The sequence below is a fragment of the Orcinus orca genome, chromosome X (assembly GCF_937001465.1).
Source record: "Orcinus orca chromosome X, mOrcOrc1.1, whole genome shotgun sequence".
In the NCBI taxonomy this organism is placed as follows: Eukaryota; Metazoa; Chordata; class Mammalia; order Artiodactyla; family Delphinidae; genus Orcinus; species Orcinus orca.
In genome coordinates this window covers 104,314,884-104,324,064 of record NC_064580.1, presented here as the reverse complement: position 1 = coordinate 104,324,064, position 9,181 = coordinate 104,314,884, and positions in this window count along the sequence as shown.

Here is a 9,181-nt window from a genome sequence, read left to right as displayed (position 1 = left end):
TGAACAATTGTATGCCAAGAAATTAGATAACATAGATGAAATGGACAAATTTCTAGAAAGACACAAGTTATCAAAACGATTCAAGGAGAAATAGAAAGTCTGAATAGACAATACAGGTAAAATGATCGAATCAGCCATCAAAAATTCCCACATATACACACATACACAAAAAGCCCGGACCAGATAGCTTCACTGCCAAATTCTACCACGGAAGAATTAACACCAATCCTTCTGCTCAAGCCAAAAACCTAGAAATCTTCCTTGACTCTTCCCTTTTCAGCACCCCTCCCCCATGTATCCCAAGTGCTTAACACAGCACTTAGCACAGAATAGGCATGTATTCATTTATTCAATGAATATTGTGTTCTTACCATATTCCAGGTACTGTTCTAGGCATTAGACCTACAACAGTGAACAAAACAAGCCCCTGACCTCATGGGACTTACATCTTAGAAAATGAATGAGTGAATGAGTAAATCTTTTAATACTTAAATCAGGCACCACTTCTCCCCTCCCTTCTCAGTCCTCTGTCAGAATCCGGGATAAATCTCCTTTACCATTGCATTTAGTTTTTTGTGTTGAAATTATTATTTTTATTTGTTTATTTTCTTTACAGATCTCTCTCTCCCCCACTTAGCTGTGAACTCCTTGAGGGAATTCCCTGACTGTCCAGTGGTTAGGACTCCATGTTTTCACTGCCAAGAGCCCGGGTTCAGGGTTCAATCCCTGGCGGGGGAACTGAGATCCCACAAGCTGCACCATGTGGCCAAAAAACCCCAAAAACCAAACAAAAAAAATACTGTGAACTCCTTGAGAGTTCCTCCTTGAGGATTTTATCTATTTATTGAATCTTGTTTATTTCTAGGGCCTGGTACATAGCAAGTGCTCAATAATGGTTTGTCCTATACTATTCAAGGTGTTTTCTAACTTTAAAGACAGTCTCTACTCTCTCTGGTTCAATTCCGCCTCTAGCCCCTCCCACACGGCTGCACAACTTGCTGTGGCCAGGAACACTGGTCAGTTCTTTGTTTTTCCTGGCTTTCAGGTTCATTTCATACATAGGACCCTGGGGCGGTGCCTCAGACCAAGCCTGGGAGTCCTGAAGTACTCCCAACTGCCCAGGAAAAGAGCCTGCTCAGCCCTCTGCATTTAGAAAGGGTTCTTACAGCCCAATCCACTTTGATCCTTTTAGTCCTGAAAGGCTACCCTTTCCACTGTAAACTGGGGCCTCAATAATTCCAAACACTTCCCTCATCCTGGGTCAGGTCCCTGTGGTGATTCTGGGGTACACCCTGGAGGAGTTAAGTGGAAGTTTTTCAAACTGGGGAAACAAAGAGCAACAAGAAAGTGTGACTAGCTCATTCAACCTGGCTCTACTACTGGGAAAACATCTCAAACCACAGATCCTGGTGAAGAAGGCCCAGCACAGTCAGCTTGGGTGTAAGGCACATCATGGCATTTGAGTGGCAGGACATGGCAGTCACCTAGGTATCTGCTACATTTCCTACCTGTTAAGGAGTATAGTACTGACTACAGAATTTCTGTGAGTCAGTATAACAACCTCTGTGCTTCTGATGGGAAAATAGGCCAAGAAGGGTTAATTAGACCAAGGGACTCCAGTCATTTTGTGAGGAGAGACCATTTTTCATTTCACTTAAGCCTTGAGAACACCTGTGTGGGGAGGGAAGGGACGTATGCTTGTGTGTCTGCGTGAGTGTGCTGGAGGAAGCTGGAGGGGGGAAGCACTAAGAATGATGGACCTGAGGGGACTCAGGGAATGGATAATAATGATAGGAGGGGGTTAACGGAGCTGACAGGGAAGACCCTGGGGGCAGGAAGGTGGTGGACAGTAAAGGTCCTTGGAGTGGGGAGGAGCTGACAATCCGACAGTGATGACCCTACACAGAGCCATAGAAGGGCTGCTGCTGTTTGCAGCATTTCCTTACTAGTTGATCCAGTGTCCTAGTTGGGCCCCCCTGGGCTGGACTTATAATGTACGTGCCCCACTACAATGCCAACACATCAAACAAGCCACCATTAGAACAGGATCATTTTCCTCCAGGCAGCTGCTTGCTGCAATCATTCTGCTGATTAAATTTCATTCTGGAAAGTACTGCACAGACATTAATCAGGTGTCACAGCCACTCCATCCTATAGAGCCAAAGCCTCTCTGACCTTTAAAAATATACCAAACAGTTGCTAGAACACATCTCCCCGGGGAGAGTAGGTCCTCAGGCCACCCCACAGAAATCTCTGCTGTCCTTGCCCCCTTCCAACCGATCTTCCTCTCCCCCGGAGATAGAAAAGGGAAACAAAGACCTTTCTGACATTTTTGCCTGGGGGACTCTGGTCAGCCTTCCATCTTGGCGGTGCCAGCAGCCCCCTACACACGTGGCTTTGAAGGTCTGGAAGGGTTTCCCCATCTCAAAACAGCTTCCCCACTGGCCTGCTCCACTGCCTGACATTTTCACTGTAATAAGCACTCCTCCCAGTTAAAACACTGTAGTCTCCAGAAATCCCCTGTTTAAACAAAATAAAATCAAACTGGTTTATCTGGAAGAGAGAATCCATAAATAATAACGGCACCTTACAATCACAGAACACTATTCCTTGCTTTCAGTGGACCTTCCCCTATGCTACCTCATTTCCTCTCTACATCAACCCAGGGTTGATGGGGATAGAAGATATTATTACTATCCCCATCTTGCAGATGTCAAAATGGAGGCTCAGAGAGATTAACTGATTTGATCAAAGTCCAAGGGGTAGAAAATGGTCTCCTGATGCCAAACCTTAAGCGCTGTCTGTCATGCTAACACAAATGAATACTGGCAACTGAGAGTTCTAAAAAGAGATGTGTTTTGATGGCGGTGCAGGCAATGGCTGAGGTCACCTCCAAGTAGGGTGACCCTTTCCAGAGAAAGGGCCTGCAAACAGCCAGAAGGTTAGTGGAGACAGTGAGCACCTGGGTGTAGGGGAGGGCGGTGGGGAGGCGAGAGGGGTGGAAAGCAGCCTGGTCTCTTTCATTTCAGATGTTACAATTAGTGCTCCCCTATTTCTTTCCCCCAAGCCAGTAGGTGGCAAATGAAGTACCTTATCTCTAGTTGGATCTTCCTGCCAGAAGTGGTGGAGAGATGCTGGGTGGAAGTGGAGGAGGGAAGATCACGTATTTGTGTCTCCCTGGGTTGGTTGGGCTGCCCCTGCTGATGTGTACCAGCAGTCTCTGGCTGCCCACCCTCTACAGGCAGTACCCATTCAAGTCCAGGGCATTAATATGAAGATAGAGCATTATAACACTGTGTCAGTAATGTAAGACAGTGCCCTGTCCTTAAAGCATAATGTCGTTTAAAATGCAGTATGTAGTAGGCTGCGACTTAATTGGAAAGGATGCCTTGGACCATTCGGGATGCTACAGAACATTTGGCATGGCCATTAAAAACTGTTCTCCAGAGCCCAGGAAACTAATTGCAAATGCTTAGGTAATGCACAGCTGATGGAAAGAAGATTTCCCCTTAAGATGATTCCATGGTATATGTACAGGGATGTTTATTGCACTATTGCTTGTAGCTATGAAAAACTGAAACTAAATTAAATGTCCAACCATGGGGATTTGGCTAAATAAGTCTGAAACATTCCCACGACAGAATGTTATGCAGTTGCTAAAAAAATGAGGTAAACCTATATATACTGATATGGAAACATGCCCATGAAATAATATTGGGTTTTCTAAAAGTAAGTTGAAAAATAATGTTTATAGTTTGGTTCCATTTTTGTTCACTACCTATGTGTGTAGGTCCCTGTGTGTGTATGCATATACTTGTTATATATGCATAGAAAAAGTGGAAAAGTCTAGGAAAATACACACCAGACTTTTAATAGAGTTTACCTCTGAAGAGTGAGATTGGGGAGGGAAAGAATTTCACTTTTTAATTTATACACTTCTGTATTGTTCGAAATTTAGGTGCATATCTCACGCTGGCTGTTTGTTAAAGGAAGGCAGACTTTATTGAGCAGCTGCTTCCTCGTTATAGCAGGATCTGGGTTCCTAGCAGAGCTGAGAGGAAGGCATGGAGTTAGGGGCATTTCACCTTCAACAGAACTTCCTACAGGACCATCTGAGCTGCAGTGCTGTATTTCTTTTAAACAGCAAAACACTAAAATACCACCTTACTAATGGTACCCTAATAAACAAAGCTGCTCATTTGATCCCTCTCTATATTCTATCTTTCCCTCAAGTTACAGCCACCTCACCCTACCCCAGGCAGAGTTCCTTTTATCTTCCCAGGCAGGTCAGTTTCCCAGAAAGCTGTTCCTTTCAGGCAATCCACAGAGTAGACAGCCCCCTACCGGTGTAATTTCAGGGGCATAGAAAGAGCTGGGCCAGAAGAAGTACTTACCACCTGCCAGCATCAACAAGCTTTAATCACACAATGAAAGAGAAGTACAGATTCCCTTTAGAGAGGTGACACCTTGCCTGAAACTTGTACTCAGGCAAGGAAGACTGAAAGCAGAGCCGTGCGTGTGTGTGTGTGTGTGTGTGTGTGTGTGTGTGTGTGTGTGTGTGTGTGTGTGTGAGAGAGAGAGAGAGAGAGAGAGAAGAACCAGAGTAAGTGAGCCCTGAGTGGCCCCAAGCACACACCACAGGGAGAACAGAGTACAATTATGAAACATTCACCTGTTTGTTTAATTTGTTTATAAAATAGAATTTGGAGGGTTTGGGGGGCTAATGTGAATAATAATACATTCTCACTGGATATATTTGAAAGGTACAGAAAAGTATAAAGAAGAAGGTAGTCGCCTATATTTCCACCTCCCAGAGGTAACTACAGTGAATGTTTATGACTTTCCTTCTAGGCATTTTTCTGTGCATGTGTATGCAATTTTAAACAAAATTAGGATCACACTATACATGCAGTTCTTAACCTACATATTTGCTCATTATTATGGATATTTCTATGTCCTTAATATTTGAAAACCCAATTTTAATAGCTATATAATATGTGCATCATATGGCTGTGGTATCATCTGGTTAATCATTCCCCTAAATTTGGGCATTTCAGGGTTTTTTTCCCCAATTTTTCTCTTTATTATAAATAACATTGCCATGGTCATCCTTGCACATAAATCTTAGTCCAGATTTCTCTTTCCTTAGTACAGGTTCCCAGAAGTGGAAATACTGGGTCACAGAGTGTAAACATTTTTAAAGGCTCTGTGGAGCAGTTTGAACTGGGAGCAAATCTATTGCTTCCCAGAAACTACTGAACACAGAAATCCTCTCCAGTCAAACCTGCAAAAAGCAGTTGGACATACACGCCCCTGCCCGCGACAATGCCACATCTAATTAGGTGTTTAATGAATGTTTTTTGATGGGGATAAAGGAAAAGGATGTACTGAGCTCTGTAATTAATTAGAGGAAAGAAACAAGGCAGTTACAGCTTCACTGAATCCTATTCGACGATCCCCACCAACCACCATCTCTGGCAGGTAAACCCGGGCATCCAAACGGTGAAACCCACCAAATGATCTCCCAACCCATTCCTGTGGGTTTGAGGCCACTCAACATCATCTCCTGCCCTTTTTTCCTGATTGTAAAGCAGTACATATGGTGAATTTTTCTGTATGGATTTTTTTCCTTCAATAAATAGTTTACAGTATAAAATATGGTAATTTTGTTTATCACTGATCTCACTCTAACCTTAACATTTTGTGATTATTAACCTGTCACATTTATTCTAAAATTCAAAAAAGCATGATCTAGCCTTTTTGAATATCAAGATTTCACTAGTGTATTATTTCTGCATGCATTATTGTTCTCTGTTTTATGCCTTCAAATTAGGAAAATGTGAAATTCTGTGGGAAAAAAAACACTGATTTTAAAAAGAAACTACCTTCTTTCTGTAGGAAGAAACAGGTTGTTTGTTCTTCAGAACTTTCCTATCAAGAACTTACTAGAAGTATGTATACCTGTATCATTTTTTATGCTTTTGGTAATGTTTCCAAACCACGTACTTTGAAATCACAATCATTTCTTTATATTCATTTTCATATAATTCTCTTGATATTCTTCATCACACATTAGTGAACAGAAGCGAGATGTAATTTCCATTTCCTGCCCATAAGAGCTAAGTAGGTATTGTAATACAAGTTGAAGGGGGTTTTATTGTGCAAGGATGAACTACTGTTGGGTTTGACTGATTGAAGATGAACTTTGATGTGGCATATTGGAACGCTACTAAATGCAACTTACAATGCCTAACAAAAAATATATTATTTTATTATTGAGAAAATTTACTTTTTAAAAGGAGTATTTAACTCTCAAAACAAACAAAAGGAAAAGTATACATGGAGAACAAAACCAGGAAAGATGCACTCCAATCCGTAAATTGTTGTTATCTCTGGGGAGTAGAATTGTGGGGAGAGGGTAATTTGCTGCATCATGCATCTCTGCAGTTTGGAGAATATTTACAGTGTCATGTTTTATTTCAGTAAGCAGAAAAAAGCAATGGATAAAAATTGCCATATATTTAACAAGTATTTAAGTCCCTACTGTGTACCAGGCATAATTAAGTGATCACTATAGAAAGTTTGAAAGCTGCATAAAAAAGAAGACTTTGGGTATGTGCAACAGAGAGAAAGCAACTGAGCAGTTGACAGTTTCTAAGGTACTTGTGGACTGCCCTCCACCTCTGGCTCCTAGATCTGTGGTTCCCACTGGATGCCTAGCGCCCAGCTGAACTCCAAGCTGGCTTCTTGACTGGCCCTTCCGGTCGCTGACTGTAACCAGGTGTGTCTTAAGTGCTAAAACATCTCTTTTGCAAGGTAAAGCCTAGAGGGTGCGAGGCCCCAGGTACTTTCACATGCTGATGGTGGGAATATACTTTGCTACAAATATTTTGGAGGACAATTTGGCAATATCTATTAAAAACCTTAAATATGTTCGGATGATAAAAATCAGAATACTGGTTACGTCTAGGAGGGTTATTGGCTGGGAAGGGGCTCAAGGGAGCCATCTGGGATGTTGGGAAGGTTCAACATCTTGATCTGGGTGATGGTTACCGGAATATAGTTATGTAGAAGCTCATCGATATGTACACGTAAGGCCTGTGCACTTTACTGTATGTTGATTAAAATGTTTTAATTGGGAAATATATTTGAAACGTTTGAACCAACAAGTCCATGGTAACATCGTATCCTATGGAAATAAGGATGCAAATATTTAGTTCATTGTGTTATTTATAATGGTGAAAAATTAGAAACCTCTAAAATATCCCATACCAGGGAATGATAAATAAATGATGTTCCATCTGTTTAAAATCATGTTATCAAAAATTTTGTATTGGTATTGGAAAACACTTATTTATGATATAGTGTTTGGTAACTGAAGCAGGTCACAGAATAGGAAGAAAACAATAACAAGTAAAGACAAGTACCAGCTTTATTCCCTGATGCTGTGGCGATTTTCCTGGTACTCAAAAAAAATGCCCAGCTGACGATGGGAACTAGTCAAGCTTCATGGGCAAAATAACACCACCAACCATGATTCTCCTCTGATTCAGCTGTTTGTGGTGCAGGCACTGGGTACTAGGCATTGACCTAAGGTAACCTGGTGGGCACAACTCCAGTCTCAATTAGGGATGTTTGGACTCTTTCAGGTTCTCCATTATTCTGAAGCTCCTTTCTATACTTGATCAACTCAAGTCTGCAGCTGAGAGGTAGGTGGTGGTAACCACCGTGGAGAGGGAATGGTTAGGATGTAAATAGGTATGTGTGTGTACACGTGTCTGTGCATTTGTGAATACTTGTGCAGCCACTATTTCAAATATGCATGAATGCATGTATGTTTGTGTACACATGTAGACATGATCCCTCTAGTTTGCATCCCCATATTTGGAATCAGGAAGGTACTATGGTATTTTAAGCAGTCAAACTGATCATCAAAATAAGGGCGTGATGAAGTGCTATGACTATTCCCAGGGCGAACGTATTAGAGGCAGAGCGCCATCTGGCATTTTTCTAGTGGTCTGAAGGCTTCTGGGGAGCGCGCTCATCATTGGTTTGAAGAAGACGGAGAGAAGCAGGCTGCAGCCCCATTGGCAAACGTTTCCTCATGCTATAAAACAGTTTGCAACCTAGGGCAACACTGTATGCTTGATTAAGCTTGCAATGAAAAGGATTTATTTTAAGCCATTTTAATAATTTCTTTTTTATCAGAAGCTAACCAAGCAGTTTTATAGTAGCCTTCATTAGCATGAAAGACCCGTTTCTTCATCTAGGTGGCTTGACTATTGGTAAATTTTACTATGAGCTAATTTATGTATAAAACCCACAAGTGTTCTGACATGAAGGAAATCAGAATAGAGCCCATGAAAATTCGCCTCTTGCGTTTTAATTGTCCATCTCATTCAGAGTTAAAATAAACTTTCTTTTGGAGGAAGGGGGGTCTCTGTGCCAGGCTCAGTTGAAATGTGCTGTGGTTTTTTATCCCCAAGTTCCCCTTCTAGTTCCTCCCCTTATCCCAGATCCTCTGACCAAACAAGCACAGCATCTCTTGGGAGAAGACTGCTACTACTCTCTGAGCTGCCGCAGCTGCTGCTATTGCCACTGCTACTGGTCTCAAAGTCATTTTTAACTTGACTGAGAGCCTGCTGTGTTCCAAGTCCCATACGGTACCCCGAGAGACAGTAAGAAGGAAATATACAGTATGCAGTTCTTTGAAATAGCTAGCTCCTCTAGTATTTTTTAAAATAGTGTTTCATTTTCACGCCAGATTCAGGAATATGGATGTTGCAAAAAGCAAGGCTCACCTCCATTAAGGGCACCTCCCCAGTTTACGGCTTTGATTATAAAGGTCAGATTACATACGCTTTCTGTGTCAATTATCCCGTAACGTGCTTCTCTCTAAAGTGAAAAGTCCTCATTCTACGCATCGAAACCAGCATAGTAACAAGTTTCTATTTGGCTTCTTTAGGGATCTCTAGCTGTCTCGTTGCTATTGGGGGGCCCAAATCCCCGAAGAAGGTGTGAAGGTGTCTTTTCCAGCCTGTATAAAAACCTCTTCAAGGCTACTTTCACAGAAACAAAATCAGTTAATTATGAAGTACTCCTGAGAAATCAGTGCTGGTTGCAGGAGTTCTTCGCATTAAATATATGAGATATTTAGACTGGGGGAAGGAAGAGACTAGTA